The 21,212-nt window shown below is 40.0% G+C and overlaps 1 protein-coding gene across 2 annotated transcripts in view; it reads left to right on the top strand.

Moving 5' to 3' along the window:
• FOXP1 (forkhead box P1) overlaps positions 1-21,212 on the top strand; it is a 614,874-nt gene that overhangs the window by 214,051 nt on the left and 379,611 nt on the right. For both annotated transcript variants that reach the window (XM_021714901.1, XM_008062851.1), the window contains one exon: positions 2,895-2,989. The gene's annotated coding sequence lies outside the window, so the exon portion shown is untranslated. The remainder of the gene's footprint in view (positions 1-2,894; positions 2,990-21,212) is intronic.

Genomic DNA, 21,212 nt, shown 5'->3' with positions numbered 1-21,212 from the left:
TCCCAAAGTGATCTACATGGACGCATTTATTTTGCTGTTTTGTAAAATCAGAATTCGTATGCAGAATTGAACAGAATTCTTTTTCCATGAGGGCAGATAGAACATTTGTGAAAATGCTACCTGTTTCTTAATTCAAATTGCACATTTTTCATTGAATCATACCAGAAGTATTTTCAATTTTTTCATACCTTTAATAGATCTAAACTCACCTTTTTTAAAACAAGTTATTCATTTTAAATTATGGGTATATGAATATTTTAGGATTATAATCACCATAAAATGAAGGACAAAATCTATCATACCAAAATAGAAATTTAATTTAAAGTACAAAGAACTTGATTACAAGGTTGAGTAGACTAGAAACAAGATGTATAAGAGGATATTTAAAAACATTTTTTTAAAAACCCCTCAGCAGTACGGTTTTACAGTATATTTGGAAAAAGTACCTGCGTTTATTGATGTTCATGAAGATCTTTAGACAGTTTAATCAAAGATCAAACTTTTGTAAGGTTGAAAAAAGCATATGAAAGCAAACCTTCTAGTCACTCCATGGAAAAGCTAACTTTAGAAATCATTCAGTATCATAAAGTTAGTGAAGTTTGAGATAGAAATTGCTCTCGACCATATTGTGATCTGGTGTTCTTAGTCAAAAGTCAGGTTTGTCTATGGACATGTGTAATTAAAAATATTTCTCTTACTTTTCTTGGTACTCATGGCATTTCTTACTACCTGTCACTTTGTCTTTGATGATATATGAGACAGAAAACTAGCTGAGTTGACCAGGTTGGTTTTCCAGTCAGCTGTTCCTTATTTTTCTCTGGTGCTTCTTTGTTATATTAGAGTTCGAGTTTACTATTCATGAAGCACATTTTAATCAGTGACCATATCAGACAAATGGAAGCTAAGCGCTGGTTAGTATGTTGAAAATAAACATGAGGGCTCTCATTAATGTCGCCGTCTGAATAATTAGTTGAGCATCAAGTCCCGAGCAGCCGTGAAAGCAGGCCCGCTTCTCACTGGAACGACAGGGTGACAGCCCCGTCTTGGAGGATGGTCATTAGTGTGCCCCACCATCAATGTCATGTTACTGTGTCAAATTAGTTATGTCCCCTTAGGAGAGAAGCCGGACCTACAAATTACTCTCCCACATCCCTGGAAACTGTGTTTGCAAAACCTGCGATCGAGTGTGAGCAAATTATTAACATGGCTCATAAATTAACTAGTTTACGGGCTTATAACATTTTACAAGTAGATAATAAAGGGCAGAAAAGTTTTCCAGTTGCTTTGCCCTGGTGTGAGGGCTGCGATGTGCCGACTTTTCCTTGAGGAGTCCACAGCTGATAGTTTTTTGTTAAGAGGAGCAAACACATGGGGTGTCAGAACAAATGTTTGGAAATGTAGGATCTAAAAGGCAGCAAATGTAAATCCATTGAAAGCAACATAATTAACTTCGTTATCTCATTGCTTTGATAAGTCGATGACAATGGTCCTCTTTCTTGCGGTGGCAGTTGCTCATTAATGAGTTCACCAATTAAGTTTGAACGACTACAGCCTTTGCCAACTGAAATTATCTTAAAAAATATTTTTGGTGCATTCTTATCATACTCTTAAGCTGCCTTGTTTCAGAGGATTAATGCCAACACAGCACCTAAAACTCCTATAAGAATGAGGATCCAGAAGCCACGATGTATTTGGCAAACAGTTTATGCACACAGACAACTGATACCTAGAAATCATAGCATGGACAAATCTGCCCTGAATTTTCTCATATCTAGAAGAGACACCCACTAGGAGCACCATTTCTTAACTCTCTTCTGAGTTCTGGTAGACACACAACCCACATGGTTTCCGGAGATACATGACTATTCAAATCATAAAACTTCATGCATCTCCTTTTTAGTTTCAACTTCTCCATCTGAGTAGGTTAAAAACATGTACATTCACAGACTATTGCCTAGGTTTACTGTTAAAAGAGAACATCACACACAAACATACCCCAGAGGCTCATATTTTTTACTCATCCTGTATTTCCATTTTTCCATAGGGGTGGTGGAAAGAGACAGAGACAGAGTTCTTTTTGTACTCTCAGGGGCCATATAGATAGGATTATTATCTCAAGGATCTATGCAAAAAAGACCTGGCACGTGAAACCTTGCTACTGACAGCTATTCACAACAACTTTCTGAAAGTGCTTGAGGATGAGTTGACTTATCCGTCAGCAGCTTCAACTTACTTGGAATTGGATTTGGTAAATATTCTACTAATAACCCAACTAAGCTACAAAAGCTTGCAGCCTCAGCACATGCACACACTGACTATTTCCATGAGAAGGTTGTCTCACAGCCTTCTTCTGAATTTGAAATGCAACTGAAAAGAAAGAGTTGCTTACTGTGGCAAGTAAGATTTTGTGTTTGGCTGGCAGGAGAGAGCTTGTCTGTTTTTTAGGGGATGCTTGTGTCCGAGTCTGGATTTCTTTCCTCTTGTCGCTTCCACCAGATGCATTGAGAGAGGCTAAAATGCCAACACTTGTAGCAAAATTGTCATTTGAACGCATGGGTCTTCTTGCCCTTATTTCTCAGGATGTGTTAGTATTGTAATTACGAGAACTTATGTTAAGAAATTATGGAAGTTAAAGGAACCAAACTTTCTGAGTGAATGTCAGTGCCTTCAAGAGTGGCAGTTTTACTAAGCTATATAACATTTGCATTCTCCTCCTATAATTCTGTAATTTGGATTATAAACTAGAGTGAATGCTGTTTCTAGAAGGGAAAGGACAAAATAGATGATTATAGTATATGTAGGGAAGTGAAGTCTGTAAACTTGCGTGTTTGTTGCTTTTGAAACATCACATTTTGCCCCTTCACTTAACCTTAGTCTTTTATTTTTGTTTTCAGTGTCCCTCTGTGTGTTGCAGTCCTGTGGCATTATGCATGCCTCCTCTCAGTGACCCCAGGCTTTTTATGGCTGTGAGACACGTTAACAATTCAGGGTAAGTGGCAAACACTTCTGATACTGTATATCACCTAAAAATTACTATCTGCCTTTGCAGGTGACACAGTAGTGACTATAGTCATCCCGTGGAAGAGAATGGGCTAGCTCATGTCAGGAACAAATTTCAAATCTGGCAGGGATATGGACGTTGCTACCCTCCACAGTAGCTTCAAGAACAGGGTTCATAACTTGGATCATATTTGTGCGAAGGAGACCTAACGCAGAGGTTGGCAGACTTTGTCTATAAAGGGCCTGATAGTAAATATTGTCATGCTTGTGAGCCCTACAGTCTCTTTTGCAACTTGTCAACTCTGTTATATTAGCATAAAAGTAGCCATAGGTAATACACAAGCAAATGAGTGTGATTGTGTTTCAATCTCATTTATAAAAAACGGGCAGTAAGCCATATTTGGCCCAAAGGCTGTAGTTTGCTATGCCTTGATCTGCTGCATCAAAGGGGGACATTTGACCTGTAAACTTGACACCTCGCTGGGTACCAGTCCCTCTGACCTTGATCAAACTGTTTATATGAAAGAAATAGGAGTAAAAAATGCCTGCCCTTACTACCTTGCAAAGTGTTGTCTTGAGGATGAAACAAGATCTAATATATGCGAAAGCACTTTGAAAATTTCGAAACTCCTTACAAATGTAATGGGTGGCTCTACAGTCATTCTGGCTCACCAAGTGGAAGGTGCCTCCTTCACCTTTTTAATCACATTGGGCTTTCATGAGCCAAATGAGTGTGGGGGAAAGCTCTCTGATTTCTGAGTCATGTGGTTTGTCTGTGCGTTCCTTCTGTTTTACAGTTGATGGACAAGCTGTTGAAATGTCTTTTTAGTATCAAATATGGATGAAGGGATATACGGGTAGATTATGGCAGGCTAAAGATCAAATGCCAATGAAGAACGATTAAATTTCCTTTAATCATCAGAATCTGAGAGTTCTGTAAGATCTTCCACCTTTAATATAGGCCTTAATAAATAATAATGCTTTGGATGTCTACAAGTATGTTTGAATTTCACAAGTCTTGCATGTCAAAACACAGAGACAGGCTCAGCAAATATGCTTCCCTGGACTAGCAGTACTAATTAAGAAGGAAAGTCATACTTAAACAAACAGCTTTGGGGATAGAGGAGTAATCAGAATCCCAATTCATGAGTTTTCTAGTTTTTTTTTTCTCATAGAAAACTGTAGTATAATCTTTAGACATGTTTTTGTATCATTGATATCAGTTAAGAATTGTTTTGCAGTAACAGCTGCAGCTGTGTAAGTATAAAAAATTATATATTCTTTTTCATAAAAACATCTGGGGACAGTCATTCAAGTCTTCTGTCTTTCTGCTCTGTCTGTTCAAGTTGTTGCTTTGTCACATCATGGCTGCTGGCTCTCCAGCTATTGCCTCTACATCCTGAAAGGAAGAGACAGAAACACAAGAGACAAAAAGAATAAAATCATCTCAGCTGCATCAGGCCTCTTTAAAGAACTGTCCCTGAAACATTACCCAATGACTTCTACTGACATTCTATTAGCCACCTCTAACTACAAGGGCATCTGGGAAATGCATCCTTGGACTTGAATAATTTGGTGTCCCAGTTAAATTCTGGGTTCTAGTACTGAGAAGGTGAATGTTTATTGAGCAACAGTTGTGGTTACTTATACAAAATCAGGATGTCGATTTTGCTTACATTTTTAATTTTTATTTAGTTTCCATGAATGCCTTCTTCCTATCCTTAACTGTGTCTTGTTTGAATTTTACATGCTGGAATTTTTCTTATTCAATTCTTAGCAGAGATATATCTTAGTAAGTATTTTAGGACCATAGCATTCATACTGAAAGTGCCATGGCAAATCTGAGAAATAAATTTCTTTATCATGAGAACTATAAAGCTCACAGTTTGCATTGTCCCTCTGTTCTTATATAGATTCAAAGATGAGTCAAAGCTCTCCTCCCTACATTTCTGTAATCTGTTGCTCCCATATCTCTGCTGAGAGCTTACCTTGGCGTGGATGGGTAGGAGTGAGCCACTTCTGTCTAACTTTTGTGTTCTAGATTGGCCTGTATGCTATTCTTACGAATATTATATCTCATTGAATGAATACAGTGAGATGTGGCAATTTCTCTGCTTATTCCAGCCTGTGATGGATGGTCACAAAACATATGGTAATGATGCATTCACAAACTTTTTCTGCATATCTACTATGGATACAGGATAGTGGCGGGGTTAAAAGTATCTGCTTTGAAGTTAGATCCGCTTAGACTCACATTCTACCTGTTCCACTTATTGGCTGAGCAACTCTGGGCAAATTACTTAACCTTTCTGAGCCACGGCCTCCTTGTCTGGGGAATGGGGATAAAAATAGAAGCTAGCTCGCTATGAAGAATTAGAGAGGTGACGCTGGTAAGGAGATCAGCATAGATCCTTATACATAATAAATGCCAGTATTGTGCTGGGCTTACCAGGTGATACAGCGGAAGCCTCTATACTTTTTTTTTTTTTTTTTGAGTCAGGGTCTCACTCTGCTGCCCAGGCACTATCATGGCTCATCCCAGCCTCAACCTCCTCCTTCTGCCACAGGCTCCCAAATAGCTGAGACTACAGGCATGTGCCACTGTGCCTGGCTATTTTTTTTTTTATTTTTTGGAGAGAAGAGATCTGGCTGTGTTGTTCAGGCTGGTCTCAAAACTCCTGGGCTCAATCAGCCCACCTCAGCCTCCCAAAGTGCTGGAATTACAGGTGTGACCCATTGCACTCAGCCAGAAGTCTCTGTCTTTGAGGAGTTTTTACCATTCAGTAGCTGATTCGTTGGTCATTGTTTGACAGGTAGATGATGCGTGACTCACAGTTCATTGCTTCTCCCCTGGTATTCACTTGTAAACTTAAGTAGAGTCTTGGGAGGTAGCCCCAGTGCACATCTTCAGGGATACCTGCAGCTGTGCCTGCAACTGGACAATCCCTGTGAGCAGAACTTGTGACTCTGGGTCCTGTTTTGAGGCGTGCAGTTCTTTTTTTCATTCTGCATTTTTTTTTTTTCACTTAGTCAGACAACGGGCCTGCCTCGCAAGCAGAATTCACTAACTGCTTTCAAGTCGGTATTGCTGATGATAATCTGAAACTGTAGGGTTTCGCTCGTGCAGGCTGATGCTATGTGATGTCGATCTTCTGCCATCTCATCCCCCATCCCTGCTTCTGTGCTGACTCTGCAAAGCAGGTCCTGGTCCCCCACACATCTTCTCAGGAATGGCCCCCAAAGAACAGTGTCATCTGCTCACAGAAGCTGTGCATGACTGTGGCAGAGATGCTAGCAGTGCTCACGGACGCCCAATTGGTGATGCGTCCCAAGACTGAGAAACAGCAGCAATCCCGTGATCCTGGCTATCTCTTGAGTTCTTGAGCCCCGTTGGGTAAAATGGGTGAGTCATACTGCCTGCAATTAGGAGCCTGCAGTGACAGTTTTATTAACATTGACCCCACGTCCCAAAGCTGATGGTCTTGGGGAGACTGACCCCAGCCTTGATTACCTGCCAGAGGTCTGCCTGACATAGGTCTTGCTTTCATCAGGTTCACTGTGTGGAAGTCCTCTTTGAAGATCTTACCTGTTCAAAAGACTTTAGAAACCTTGAGCTTTTGCTATATGGTTTTCTTTTTTTTTAAGTTGGAGTCTCACTCTGTCGCCCAGACTGGAGTGCAGTGGCCGCTCCCGGCCACCGCAGCCTCGACCTGCTGGGCTCTGGCGATCTTTCCACCTCAGCCTTCCAAGTAGCCGGAACTACAGGCATGCACTACGATGCCTGGCTACTTTTTGATTTATTGTAGAGATGAGGTCTCTCCAAGTTGCCCAGGCAGGTCTCGAACCTGCGGGCTCAGGCAATCCACTCACCTCGGCCTCCCAAAGCGCTGGGATTACAGGCTGAGCCACCGAGCCTGGCCTGATATGTGGTTTTCAATATTTTATTTAAACATCATTGCTGTGCTCAGATGCCATAAAAACTCCCTTTTCTCTGGACCATGGAATCACTTCTGTGCTTCTCAAGGCTCACTCCTCATCCTCTGGTGCTCAATTTGGGTATCAACTTCATGGGTATGCCTTTGCTGACCTTCTGCATTAAAGGAGATGCCTCCCCCTTCTTATTATTCTTGACCCAAGCCTCCTGTTCCATATATGATAGTTTCTGTTGCTTCATGAATACACCTGTGATGTAGTTTGGATGTTTGTCCCCTTCAAATCTTATGTTGAAATGTGATCCCCACTGTTAGAGGTGGGCACTAGTGGGGTGTTTGGGTCATGGGGGCAGATCCCTCATGAATAAAGTAAAGCCCTCCCCAGGGGAATAAGTGATTCTTGCCCTAGTAGTACCTGTGAGATCGGATTGTTTAATGGAGTCTGGGCACCTCCCTCTGTCTCTCTCTTGCTCTGTCTCTTGCTATGTGACATGCCTGCTCCCCCTTTGCCTTCCCCTGTGAGTAAAAGCTTCCTGAGGGCCTCACCATGAGCAGATGCTGGTGCCATACTTCTTGTACATCCTGCAAAACCTTGAGCCAAATACACTCTTTTCTTTAGAAACTACTCAGCATTGGCCATTGATTTGTTAAGCACTGGCCAGGTTATGTGCTCTTTGAGCTATGACTGCCATGTTTTCTTAGCTTTGACCACCTCCCTTATCTTGGAGAGGTGACTCTTCTCTCTCTCTCTCTCTCTCTTCCCACCTCTCATTTGCTTTCTAAATAGACTATATTTTCCAATCTAAAACAAACAAACAAAAAACAAAACAAAACTCAGCATCAGGACTTCCTTTACAGCAATGTAAAATGGACTAAGACAACCTGTTTCCCAGGTAATAAGCAAGGGGAAGGTCTGTCTTAATCAGTGTGGTTTTCCAATGGTTGACAGTACCTGCATGTGGTAGGCATGGACATGGTTGGTATTTGTCAAATCAGTCAGAATACGTTTGGGGATTTCCCTGTGAGTTTCTGTATTTTTGCAGTACCCTGGCGGACTGCATCTGGATGAGGGAGTAAGAAAAGGAATAAAGCCACATGTCACCTTTATTGTAGGACTAGGATACTGCCCTTGGGTTTCCTCTGGAAAGTTTCCACTGTATACTACATGTTCTGTGTGTCCCATCAGGAGGGATTATTCATCATCTTCCTGGCGAAGGCAAAATCATCTGCCAATTGGTCCTAAAGCCTTATTGTGGATGGTGCAGGTTGATTAAGGACAGTAGGTTCCAAGCTCAGATCCCAGCACTTTCATTCACTTGGACAAATTCTTTATCTCTGTAGGACTCAGTTTACTTGTCTGAGGCAGGGGTAATGGCACCACCTAGCTCATGGTGCTGTTGCAAGTATTAAATTAGATGATATGTGTAAAGCACTTTTCACGGGTTCTGGAACAGAAGAGCAAAGCTGTTGACTTAGAAGGATCAGCAAGGTCATGGGCAGCAGCACTGGCAAAACTCACCTTGAGCTTGCTTGTAATCTTAATGTCAAAGGTGGCAAAGATGGCAAAAAACCTTGATTTGTGAGTACACTTGCTCAGATTCCATGTACTAAGTTGACTTTAAAAGGTACAAAATGAACAAGCAATGGGGTGGTCTGTCTTATATTTGTTGTTGACATGTCGGATGTTTATGACCTGTCTCAGATCATACAAATTATGAACCCCAAACACTGCAATAGCTCAGTGTTCAGAGCCTGACCCGCATCCACAAAGCCTTAGAAATTCCAAGTTTGGGGTGCTGCACTGTCCTTATGTCTTTATGCTGGGGATATGTTTCCCTCTTAAGTTAATTAGAGCTGCTTTGAACTCCTGCCTTGAAATAGAGGGTGTCTTAAATTTCCTGTAAATTGCTTTCTTTTTTAAAAAAGATGTTACTTGACATATCTGTCCTGAAAATTCACATAACTTCTCTTTTGGTAGAAAAACAAAGTCTATGTAGTCAGAAGCGAGTTAGATATAAATATCTTACATTGTTAACATCGATTTCTTTCACCTGCTTAAAGAAAAATGATCTATTATTTTTGCTATACTGTTCCATCATGTCAGTGGTTGACATGTGTTGTTCATTGTGAATTTGTTATGTAAAAGCTGAAGCACAGAGAGGGACCTGTCTCACTCTGTATCACGTAACTTTCTGGTGGAAAAGAATGGAATATATCAAATCACATACTCTTATGTGACCTGGAGTAGCTAGGGTTATTTAAGAAGTTAAAATAGCCATTTATTTTATTAATTTATAATTTTTATCCTTTAAAAGTAAAAGAACGTGATTAAAATATAAGTTAATTTTGTTACTCATCAAATTACCATCAAATATTGTTACTAATATCCGTTTTAGGAAAAGAAAAGATAAAATCCAGTGAGTTTCAAAGTAAGTGAACAAGTCAGGAAAAGCTTTGGTTAGACTCCCGATAACCTTCAGAATGGCTAACACCCAGATTGTTTTTGCATCTCTAAAAATATATAACACCCCTCTCTCCAAATATCATTTCAGAAACTAAAATAATAATTCATGCAAAGGGAAACACATCCATGTAATATGAGACTTGATTAGGCTGTTTACATGGGATACTTGACAGCCTAGATTAGCCCTTGCATGTACCCTTGTGCCTGAGAATCAGCGGGAAAGATTAGGAATTTTCTGAGGGTTTTTTTCTTTAATGTTTTGAAGTTTGGCTGTGTTGTCTGAGCTGTTTGGTGCTCAACTGAGTGACTCCGGTTAAGATGTGCAAGGGTTGAATTTCTCAATGCCAACTCTCCCAGATGATCAGTAAACCTTCTGCCCTGGGTGTTCTTATCTGGAGAGTCTGTGCCTTGTCTTTGACCCTGTCTGTTCTCAATCATTCATTAATGGTGACACAACCCATTCTCCTACTCCTAACTCACTTCCTAAACGTGGTGATTTCTTTGGGATTCCATTCCTAGAATAAATCATGCTTAGGCCTTCTTGGGTTTATCTAGATGTATGTACCCGGATGAACTTGCATTTCATGCTGATAATACCCTGCATGCACAGTTTTCCCCTTCTCCCTTAAAAAGTAGTGAGAGGCAGAAGTAGAATTTCCTTAACTCAAAAATTTGAATCCTGAGAAATACTAATAAACAGCCCTTGTTTAAGAGAAACACTCTAGCTTGTGAAAAAGTCTATCTATAATAGCTAACTACTTTTACTGAAAATTTACTGTGTCAGATATGATATTTAGTACCTCACAATAGCTGTGTGAGATAATTACCATTCTAAAAATCCCTTTTACAGATGAGGAAATTGATGGATAGTGAGCTTAAATGGCTCACCCAGAATTCTCTGCTTATAAGAGGCAGAGCTAGGGTTTGAACCCAGAAATTCTTTTCTCTGGTATCCTGCTCTTAACCACTACGCCATAAGGTCTTCTCCATGCAAACGTTTTCTCAGGGTGTTGATTTGCAGGTATTGTTTTGTTTTAGCATACATTTTCCACTCTGGGACTCCATGTTGAAACTTTATACTTCAGTGCCATCTAATAGGCCATTCTTGATCTTACTGGACTTTTTCAAATGCTTAAGTCTTTTTGCTAATATAAGAGCTATGGGAAATAAAAGTATTTCCCAATATGATTGGGAGCAAGGACAACCACTTAATTGACATTCTTCTATCTCCAGTTGGATGTGCCTGTTAAGACATTTTCTCTAGATCTTTGAGTCATTTTTTTCTGGTACGTTATTCTAATTAACCTCATCTCTGTAGCCCTCATTTTATTTCATATTAGCCTCTGACCACCCAATAATTGATTTGTTCCGCTCAATCACCTGTGCAAAAAAGTGTGGCAAGTGAGAGGGTCTCCTTCCCAAAGCATCAGTTCTGTACCTGGGCGTTTTCCCAGCAAGTGGGTTCAGAATGTTCCTTTAGTACTTGGAAATGTTCATCTGGAAGACTTTTTATTTACTAGGGTGAAGATCTGTTGTACTTAGAGGTAACACTGGCTAACAGAGTTAGAAGACCTTTAGTTACTTAGTCAGTAGAATTACAGATTCATAAGCTGTATGCCAAAGACCTTGACCTTCAAATATTGCAAAAATATTAGGCTTGAAAAAAATACATATAAAAGCAAGTTGCAAGGGACCACAAATAGGCAATTTTTACTTAAGGGATTTGAAGTATTAATATCTCCTTGTTAACACAAAGAACAGACTGCTTTTTAATGTGTCTGTACCTTAAAATACTGAGCCCACCATTTGTTAGGTCCTTTGCTTGTGAATGGCCAACTTAGGCATAAAGGGAAATTAATTTACATGATGTCAAAAAGTCAGGTGGTAGAACTAGCTTCAGGGACATCTGGAGCAAGGTGTTCGGGTCATGTCATTAAGTTGGTCTTGGTGTCTTGGCTGTGCTGTGCTCCATATTGGATTCATTCATGGAGGCATTTCCCAGAGTGTGGCAGGATAACCTTTCATGAATCTGTCTTTGTAGCAACTCCAGCCGAAAGGAGTCTTTTCCTAAGAGTTCTAGCAGCTGCCATAGGGTCTGGGTATTCCTGCTTCTGTGATTGCTCTGGTATTTGCCGTATGCCTTTCTCCAAAACACTTTCTAGGGCTGGAGCAGGACGGAGTAGGGGTAGGTGGGAGGGGACGCTTGGCCTGGGGAGGGTCGTGTGCCCATCTCTGAAGTCATGGATGGGCTTTGGCCTATGCAAAGTAGTGGAAAGTAGGTGAAAAGGTTACTGGTTTCAGAGGAACGGGGCAGAAATCTGGGAAGGTGGACTTTGTGTGTGCCTTATAGGGTACTATACTTGATGTACTGAAAATACATAGATTTATAGGGAGGAGGAACCTATAAATATCACATGGTCCAGCTAATCACGACTTAACGTTGTCTATGAGATTTTTCCCATGCACTTGTCTGCCTAATAGTTGGACATTTCCAGTGACATTTACTACCTTGAAAGTAGACTGTGACTCAGAAATGGTACTGTCCTTGGAAGAGTCTGGAGTTCATTCATGACCTGCTTCCTTCCTGTCCATTCTTTGCCAACCATCCATCTATCACCTGTCACTCTTTAGGGTCCCAAGCCAAGGTACTTGATTTTAACATACTTATATCTGCAAGGTGGACAGAAAAGTCAGTTATAATGTAATGATAGAGAAACTATCATACTTCTAATGGATTGTGTGTATATGATTGGGGAGAGGGTTAGGGAAAAGAGATTGGAAGGCCTCACAGAAGCAATATGGCCAGGCTAGGGTCTCAAAGGATGAATAGGAGTTGCCAGGTAGTCAAGGGGAAAAAAAAAGATCTTAGTGGTGGATGTACTGTCTTTTCTCTAGGATTAAGCCCTATATCATATTCAGATTTGCTCTGTGTGTGTGTGTGTATTTTGAGTTGGAGTCTCACTCCATCGCCCAGGCTGGAGTACAGTGGCATGCTCACGGCCACCTCAGTGCTGACCTGCTGGACTCCAGTGATCCTTCCGCCTCAGCCTTCCAAGTAGCCGGAACTAGAGGCATGTGCTACCACGCCAGGCTAATTTTTTGATTGATTGTAGAGATGAAGTCTCGCCAAGTTCCCCAGGCTGGTCTCAAAACTGCGGGCTCAGGCAATCTGCTTGCCTCAGCCTCCCAAAGTGCTGAGCCACCGAGCCCGGCCCAGACTTGCTTTTGAATTACCTAGGAATATTGGCCTATAAAATATCTTAGCCCAGGTAAAATGCACAAATCTTTTAGGTCCTATCAACAATGTTAGTGATGGAACTAATACATACTGATGAAAGATTTTTGTATAGATGAACCATACAGTGTCTTTCAAGTTACCCCAGTCTTCTATGTCCAAGTAAGTAAATAATATGTGAATGGATAAAGCCTCCATGGGTAAAATTTTGGTGCGTTAAATTACAGGATTTTTAATATCATGTCCCTAAACATTTTGAAAGGATTGGATATCGTTTGTTTTTCATACCTTCTTGAGGGCAGCAAGATGTTTTGAACCTCAGTTTTCTCATCTGGTACCTGAGGATGAAAATAGTGCCTTCCAAAGTTTTAGGGTTGTTACAGAGAATAAATATCTTGAGTCATGTGAGACACCAAATATGGTATAAGCCCTCTGCAGATATTACTATCAGAGGGCATTTAATTAATTAATTAATTAATTAATTAATTAATTAATTTTTTGAATTGGAATCTCACTCTGTCGCGCAGACTGGAGTGCAGTGGCCGCTCCCGGCCACTGCAGCCTCGACCTGCTGGGCTCCGGCGATCCTTCCGCCTCAGCCTTCCAAGTAGCTGGAACTACAGGCGCGCGCTACCACGCCCGGCTGATTTTTGATTTATTGTAGAGATGAGGTCTCGCCAAGTTGCCCAGGCGGGTCTCGAACCCTCGGGCTCAGGCAATTCACTCACCTCAGCCCCCCAAGGCGCGGGATTACAGGCTGAGCCACCGAGCCTGGCTGGCATTTATTATTTATACCTTATTTGGTTGTCAACGCCTTAAAAATTAGTTACGTCCATTTAACGCGTTCATTTTTTAAGTGTTTTTCATGTTCCATGGACAGAAAAAAATATACATATAGATATTATTTTTACATGTTCCTTGTATTATAAAAATTAAAGATATTAAAGATGGTGAGATTTAAGACAAGAACTTTAACTCCACATGCTTTTAATGCTTTCCTGAATTAATAATTTTCATGTCCATCATATTTTCTCCTTGGCCCATAATTCGTCCCATATTTGGATCTTGGCAAATGATGACTTGGTTAATTAGGCAGTCTGTTAACTCTGATTACTAAGTTATAACAGATCAGTGTAGAAGCATCACTGTGCAATTTGGATTAAAAGGCTCTTCATTTTATCAAAACAAATTTACTTTTATGGTTAAGTATGTTGAAGTGCATTACATTAAAATGATGTGTTTCGCAAGGAAAATTTTAAAAGGATAAAGAATTATTTCCTTCTACTAAATTATTTTTTTATTATGACATTCATCACATTATCTTTCACTAGGCATATACTTAAAAGCTTGAAGTCTTCTTTTAAGACTTGAAAATTATAACTGATTTAGTCCTCTATTATACAAATATGATGGATGCATTGCATTTTTATTTAAACATAATTTAGTGTAGTAGCGTATGGTTGTATTTCAGTACTGAACACAGTGGCCTCTACTATTGGAGTTACTTATAGAAATGAGTCTTGACTATGTTGGGGGGATTAGTAGGTGACATTAGGCTGGCTGTCTTTTACAGCTGAAGACATTGATCGTTATTAAATATGATTGGGCCTCTGTAGTCCCTTCTCTTGTCTGATGGGTCATCATCACTTAAGAGCAATTGGGGTATCCAAAACTTGCTTGCTTTCTCCACGTTCACCTCTGTCTCTTTCCTTTCTTTTCTTAGCACATTTAGCATTGTGGAAAGAAAACAAACAAGTAAGCACAGAACTCTGTAACCTGTGTTTATTACCTCTCAAGATTCTGTCAAGCATCCATAACATTCAAGAATAGCACCTCCACCTCACTCCCTCCTCTGCTACACATACACACCCATGTGTGTACACATGCACATATGCACACACACTGAATACAGTAACTGGCACCTGGGAGGTGTTTAATAGGTATTTGTTGAAAGCTAGTGACTGGAAAAGATGAAACACTGCCAGCATCCCTCTCCCAGACTCCCGAGCTGCTCTTAGAGCTAGTCCAACACCTGGGACCCTGTTCGATGTGGCAATCCTTAAGATAAATGGTATTGGTGAACTTAATATTTATTCTTCCAATAAGCTTACTCAATTCTGGCCTTTTATGAATTGCTATGGGAAACAGAGAAATCAGGAAGAAAAATACAGTAGTCCTCCCTTATCCATAGTTTTGCTTTCTGAGGTTTCAGTTGCCTATGATCTACTATAGTCTGAAATTAGGGTGAATGCAGTATAATAAAATCCTTTAAGACAGAGATGCCATCCACATAACTTTTACTACAGTATATTGTCATAATTGTTCTATTTTATTATCAGTTATTGTTGTTGATCTCTTACTGTGCCTAATTTCTAGATTCAACTTTGTCATAGGTATGCGTGTACAGGAAAAAGCATAGTATGCTTAGGGTTCAGTGCTGTCTGTGGTTTCTGGCATCCACTGAGGGTCTTAGAATGTATCCCTGTAGATAAGGGAAGACTACTGTATTATTTACATTCAACAAATTTAGTATCTTGCTTATTGATTATATTGGCATGACCTTAGACTGGAAGTTGGAAACCTGAGTTGTTTAGTTTTATTCAGTGGTAGCCTGTAGTTTATGCAAATCTGGCTTTCCTAAATCTAGAAGACTCTTCTGTTATTGAAGGTAGGTGCAGAAATCTGTTTAACTCAGAATGGGAGTTGAGATTTTATGAATTTGATTATTTTCTCTTAATTGGGAACATTTAATAATAATTGTAGGTGACTCTCATTTTGGAACAGTTGTGGCTGGTTGTTCAAAGACAAAGTGATGCTTTGAGCTCTGATTTGATGGATCCTAATGACAGTCAGCCTAATTCAGTTTTCTGTTAGCTTCCTGACCACCCCATTCCTTCCGAAAGAACCAAAGAAGGAATTTTTAAAAACCCAAACCATTATATTAATTTCTATAGTTACTCTCAAAGAAGTATATTGACACAGAGATCTGTGTCTGGGACATTTTTCAACCCATTAGAGCTTTAATTTCTATTATTTTAAAATGGAGTGTTAGTTACCTAAATAATATATGTATTATGGTAAACTCTTGCTAATAGAGCAAGAGGATCCTCTGGAAGACAGCTGCCCTAAGAATGAGATAAGAAGTGAAGTCTGCTTGGGTTTTGAAAGATCACTTGCAAAATATTCTTACCCCTTATCCAGGGTCCTCAAGACATCTTAATAGTGATGTTGGGTAACTTTTGTGATTAAGTGCTTCCTTAATGAATAGATCTGTGGCTAGAAGCAAGCAGACTTATTGGAAGGTTGGATACTATTACTGTGTGGTTTTATTAATTAAGTTTATTCCTTTAAAGTGACCTTGGATGAAAGCAACCACCTCTTCTGTGGTCATGGTTAGCAGATGTTTACCGTAATTCTTTGCTCAGTGAAAAAAATGCCTCTTCCACCCAACAAAAACAGCCACGTTTGCTTGGCTAAATCAAAACTTTGGCGCTTGGGTCTTACTTTACATATCATGGCTCCAGTCACACAACCTTTCCAAGTGCGAGGCTTAGATCACTAGCTCCAACATCTGCAGGAGAGCTTGGCTCACAGTGATGTATTATGTGAGTGCTTATTTCTTATACTGCTTTTGGCGTTCGCCCTTCCTCATTGAAACCAATATCCTATATGCAAGCCTCTCTTTGTTTTTCTTGCATAAGCATGTTCACCCCTGCTTAATTTTTAAAGCTTTCATCTAGGCCTATGGCCATTTTAGTGAGGATTTTGATCATAGAAATAATGTCAAGTTCTGCCTTTTCCTTCTGAGAGTTGGGCTCTCTCGGGCATATACAAAGCATCTCTTTTCCTCATATTTTGTGTTTGAAAAGCACTTTTTCTTATTGCACATTGGGTCTACTTAACCAAGTCACTTTTCTGGGGTGCCAATTTCTGTTTTTTACGAGCACTAAGTGATTGTGAACATATAGATAGATAGATTATGAACATATAGTCGCTGCCCGCACCTGCCAGTCAAGGGTCTCATAGGTATTTAAGAACCAGCTCTCTCATCTGTACTGAATTTCTGCCCTGAAGAATGTTGCTTGCTCTTCGGCAGTGCTGAAAGGAAATACAACAGCAAAACTTTGCTTTTCTTGGGAAGCTCCTCCCTTTGGAATGGAGAACTCTGGGTGGCTCTTCTTATTTTGTTTCCATCGCCAAAATAAGCAGGGATCTTGCATAACACCAGGGTAGGAAAAAAGAAGTAATTTTAAGGGAAACATATGTTCATGTTCAGAAAAAGGGAGTTAGAACTGGACAGGAGATAGTGGCCCACACAACTGAAGGCATCTTCTTTTCAATTCAGGTAGGAACCAGGTTTTGATGATGTTGGCATTTTTATAAAATAAGAAAAATAAGCTGCTTCTCCACTTCCCCAAGTTTTTTCTTTGATTCAGTTATAAATAAATCTTGAGACTGAGAAGCCAAAGCTTATAGGCTGCTTAATTGATATATGTGGTATAAAATGGATCAAGTCCTGTATTTGTTCAATTATTTTCCTGTGATCTTAGCACTAAGTAATGTCCTTGGAAATCACTTGCTTTAAGATGCCTGCCCTAATTTGAACTCAAAGCTGAAACTATCCAAATATGATTCTCATTTGGTCTAACTTTAGGAAAAGAAAGGTCTGAGTATTAAAATGAACCAAAGATGTCTACTCTAGCTGTTTGACTGATTAGGGGACATATTAGTTGTCTTTTTAACTGATACCAAATAATGTCTGTTGATAGAAACAGAGCAGACACTTTAGTGTTTCAGACTGTTTGTGGGTGGCAGGATTTGAAAATGCAGCTAATTTGCAAAAAGGAAAAAAAGGATAGAAAAACAGATAGGAGAAAAATTCCTTAAAATAAGGAATTTTCTTATTCCCCCATTCCCAAGGTATGAAAATTTCAAAGCTAAGGGAAAACCTGGCAAAGTTCTTTCCTCACTGTAAAGTAAACACTTATGTCCTTAGAATGTAGCTGTGGCTGGTGGTGGTTCAAGCCTGTAATCCCAGTGCTTTGGGAGGCTGAGGTGAGAGGATTGCCTGAACCCTCGGGTTAGAGATCAGCCTGGGCAACATGGTGAGACTTCATCTCTACAATTTAAAAAAAAAAAAAAGAAAACAGTTGAGTGTTATGGCATGCACCTGTAGTTCCAGCTACTTGGAAGGCTGAGGTGGAAGGATCACCGAAGCCCAGCAGGTCGACGCTGGGGTGGCTGTGAGCATGCCACTGCACTCCAGCCTGGGCAACAGAGTGAGACTCCAACTCAAAAAAAAAAGAAAAGAAATGTAACTGTGAGGGAGGTATAAGCACAGAAGCATTCTGGGTACTGGCATATGTCTGCAAGACCAGTGCCAGAGGGATCTCAGACGGATGCACAAAAATGGTTGGGGGCAAGGGCCAGTAGAAATGTGGGATCGTCCTCAGGTTGGACAGCCTTGGTTGTGCCTAGAACTAGTTGTATATGTAGTTCTTTCTCATGTATACAGAAAGCACATCCAAACAAAGATCTGTTTGTGACCTGTGAAAAAGCTCGGCTCTGAAAGAATCCTTCCCTCCCTGAGTGTTGACACCAGTGGGTTTGGAACCTGGCAGGTTAGATCCAGACTTGCATTAATCTGTTTGATTCAATAGTCTAGCTGAGATTTTAAAACTTCCAACTGGAAACAAAAACAAAAACATATCCCTCACTCCCCACCAAAAAGGACACAAAGCCATTTGAAGTATAAGATTATTCTTTGATATTGGTTTAAGGTTGAGCTATTTTAGATAGTCCATTCCTTTTTGTTTCCCCCAAGGACTGAAGAAGGCATTTGTCAGTGGCACATGAGTCATTTCACTATTGGAAGCCTTGAGTTAAAAAAAAAAAAAATCAGTGCATGTGGGTAAGAAAAGGAATTTTGAGTCAGATTTCCTTTCAGTTCTTAGAGTAGGCTACATTCTGTTGTTTTTCTAGTGTTTTTGTGTTTGGGATCCATCACACTATAAATGGTGGCAGATGCCATCTCTGTATTAGTGAAAGGTAAGAAGGGCCTCAGGGAAAGTGTCAGAGCAAATTGGAAATCCCAAAAGTCTTGTTTAATAATTATAATGTGACCTTTTTATCAGGTTCTTACGTGTGACAACTACTTTTGTAAGCAACATACTAGTACCTTCTTAAAGAATCCTTTTAAGTACTATGAAGTAGCTACTCCTATTACCTTCATGTTACAGATGAATAAACTGAGGCTCAGACAGCTAGGGTTACAGATGAAGTAACTGAACCTGAATAATGTCTGTAATTTAGTTTACTGTAATGTATCAATGCCAAATTCCTGGCTCAGATATTATGTCTACTCACATTATAAGATGTTACCCGTGGGGAAAGCTGGCTGAAGGGTATATGGGGCTCTTTGTACTATTTTTGCAATTCCTTGTGGTCTATAATTATTTCAAAATTTAAAAAAAATTTTTATTTATTTAAAATTGTGGGGTACAGTTCAGGGCTAGATAGACATATATTCGCCATGCAGGTACCCTTATTGATGAGGGGTGCAAAAGTTAAAAATTTTAAATGAAGATTTTAGATTTGGAGCAAGGTGTGTTTGCTTTTATGATCCAGATATTTTACTACTTTGCCTTCTTAGAGGGTTTCTGCTCCATTATCTTTCTTTCTTTTCTTTGAGTTGGAGTCTCACTCCATCGCCCAGGCTGGTGTGCAGTGGCATGCTCACAGACACCCCAGCATTGACCTGCTGGGCTCTGGCGATCCTTCTGCCTGAGCCTTCGAAGTAGCCAGAACTACAGACATGCGCTACCACTCCTGGCTAATTTTTTGATTTATTGTAGATACGAGGTCTTACCAAGTTGCCCTGGCTGGTCTCGAACCCACGGGCTCAGGCAATCCACTCCCCTCAGACTTCCAAAGTGCTGGGATTACAGTCTGAGCCACCAAGCCCAGCCTGCTCCATTATCTTTCTAGGGACAGAGTTTCAGTTCCCTCAGACTCTATCACATAGTCTCTCATAACTCCCTTGTGGTTTCGGTAACAGAGATTTATCCTTGATTTGTAAAATGACTTGTAAAATAGATTTGTAATTCGTTTGCCATAGAAATGCACATGGACTTCTAGAGAAGAGAAAGGCAATAGTAAGCCAAAGATTTAGTAGTCTGCAACATGTAAATATGATAAGCCAAGAAAAAGTTATATTCACATGATAGAAAACCTCTAGATGCAAATTTAGAAAAACCTTTGTATTTTTTTATTTTTATTTATTTATTTTTTTTTGAGTTGGAGTCTCACTCTGTCACCCAGACTGGAGTGCAGTGGCCGCTCCCGGCCACCGCAGCCTCGACCTGCTGGGCTCCGGCGATCCTTCCGACTCAGCCTTCCCAGTAGCCGGAATTACAGGCATGCGCTACCACGCCCGGCTGATTTTTGATTTATTGTAGAGATGAGGTCTCACTGCCCAGGCGGGTCTCGAACCCGCGGGCTCAGGCAATCCACTCACCTCAGCCTCCCAAAGGCGCGGGATTACAGGCTGAGCCACGGAGCCCGGCTAAACCTTTGTATTTAAAGATCTTTCCTCTGCTGACTTGTGATGTGATCTTAATTTCCTCACTTAGGAGATTTTAAAGAAGAGAATCATGTTCCACCAAAAGTTTCCATGGATAAATAACTTTGGGATATTCTAGATAATACAACTTCAAACTTGTGTCTTTATTGAGTAAAAATGATTGCTGTAAAAGTTGTTCAGTCTAAAAAAAAAGAAGTTATTCAGTCTTATGACTGGAAAATCAAGCTCTAGGATATGTTGGTGGATTTATTCACTGGCTGATTAACTCTAAGTAAGACATGTTATTTAAGATCTTTCTTCTTTTTAAAAGATAAGTATTTATGACTATAAATTTTCCCCAAGTACTGCATTACCTGTATCTCATAAGTTTTACTATGAGAGTTTCCATTCATTCAGTTTCCTTCATCTCACAGCATTTTCTAATTTCCTTTGTGATTTCTTCTTTGGCCTTTTGGTCATGTAGGAGTGTGTTGTTTAATTTTCAGGTTTGTGAAAATTCCACATTTCTTCCTGTTATTGATTTCTAATTTCATTCCGTTGTACTTGGAGAACATGCTTTTAAGTTTATTGAGGCATGCTTTATTGTTCAACATATGGTCTGTCCTGGAGAATATCCTTGAGAAAAGTGTATATTCTGTTATTACTTGGAATTTTCTGTGAATGTTTGTTGGGTCTGGTTGGTTAACAGTTTATTCACGTCTTCCATTTCCTTGATCTTCTGCCTTGTTCTGTCCATTATTGGTAGCGGGATATTAACATCTTCAGCTATTTTTGTTGAATTGTCTATTTCTCCCTTCAGTTCTGTCGGTTTTTGCTTCATCTATTTTGGGACTCTGTTGTTAGGTAAAGACCCTCTTGAGGAGATCAAAAGAAAGCATTCTTGTTTTATCACCTGCTTTCAGGACTTCACTTTATTTTCAAGTTTAAAAATTATAATAACTGAGCCGGGCTCTGTGGCTCAGCCTGTAATCCCGCGCCTTTGGGAGGCTGAGGTGAGTG

This window comes from Carlito syrichta, unplaced genomic scaffold (genome assembly GCF_000164805.1).
Source record: "Carlito syrichta isolate Samal-C Ts95f unplaced genomic scaffold, Tarsius_syrichta-2.0.1 Scaffold305868, whole genome shotgun sequence".
NCBI classification, from domain to species: domain Eukaryota; kingdom Metazoa; phylum Chordata; class Mammalia; order Primates; family Tarsiidae; genus Carlito; species Carlito syrichta.
The sequence above is the reverse complement of the archived record's forward strand: the minus strand, read 5'-3'. Positions and strand labels throughout refer to the sequence as shown.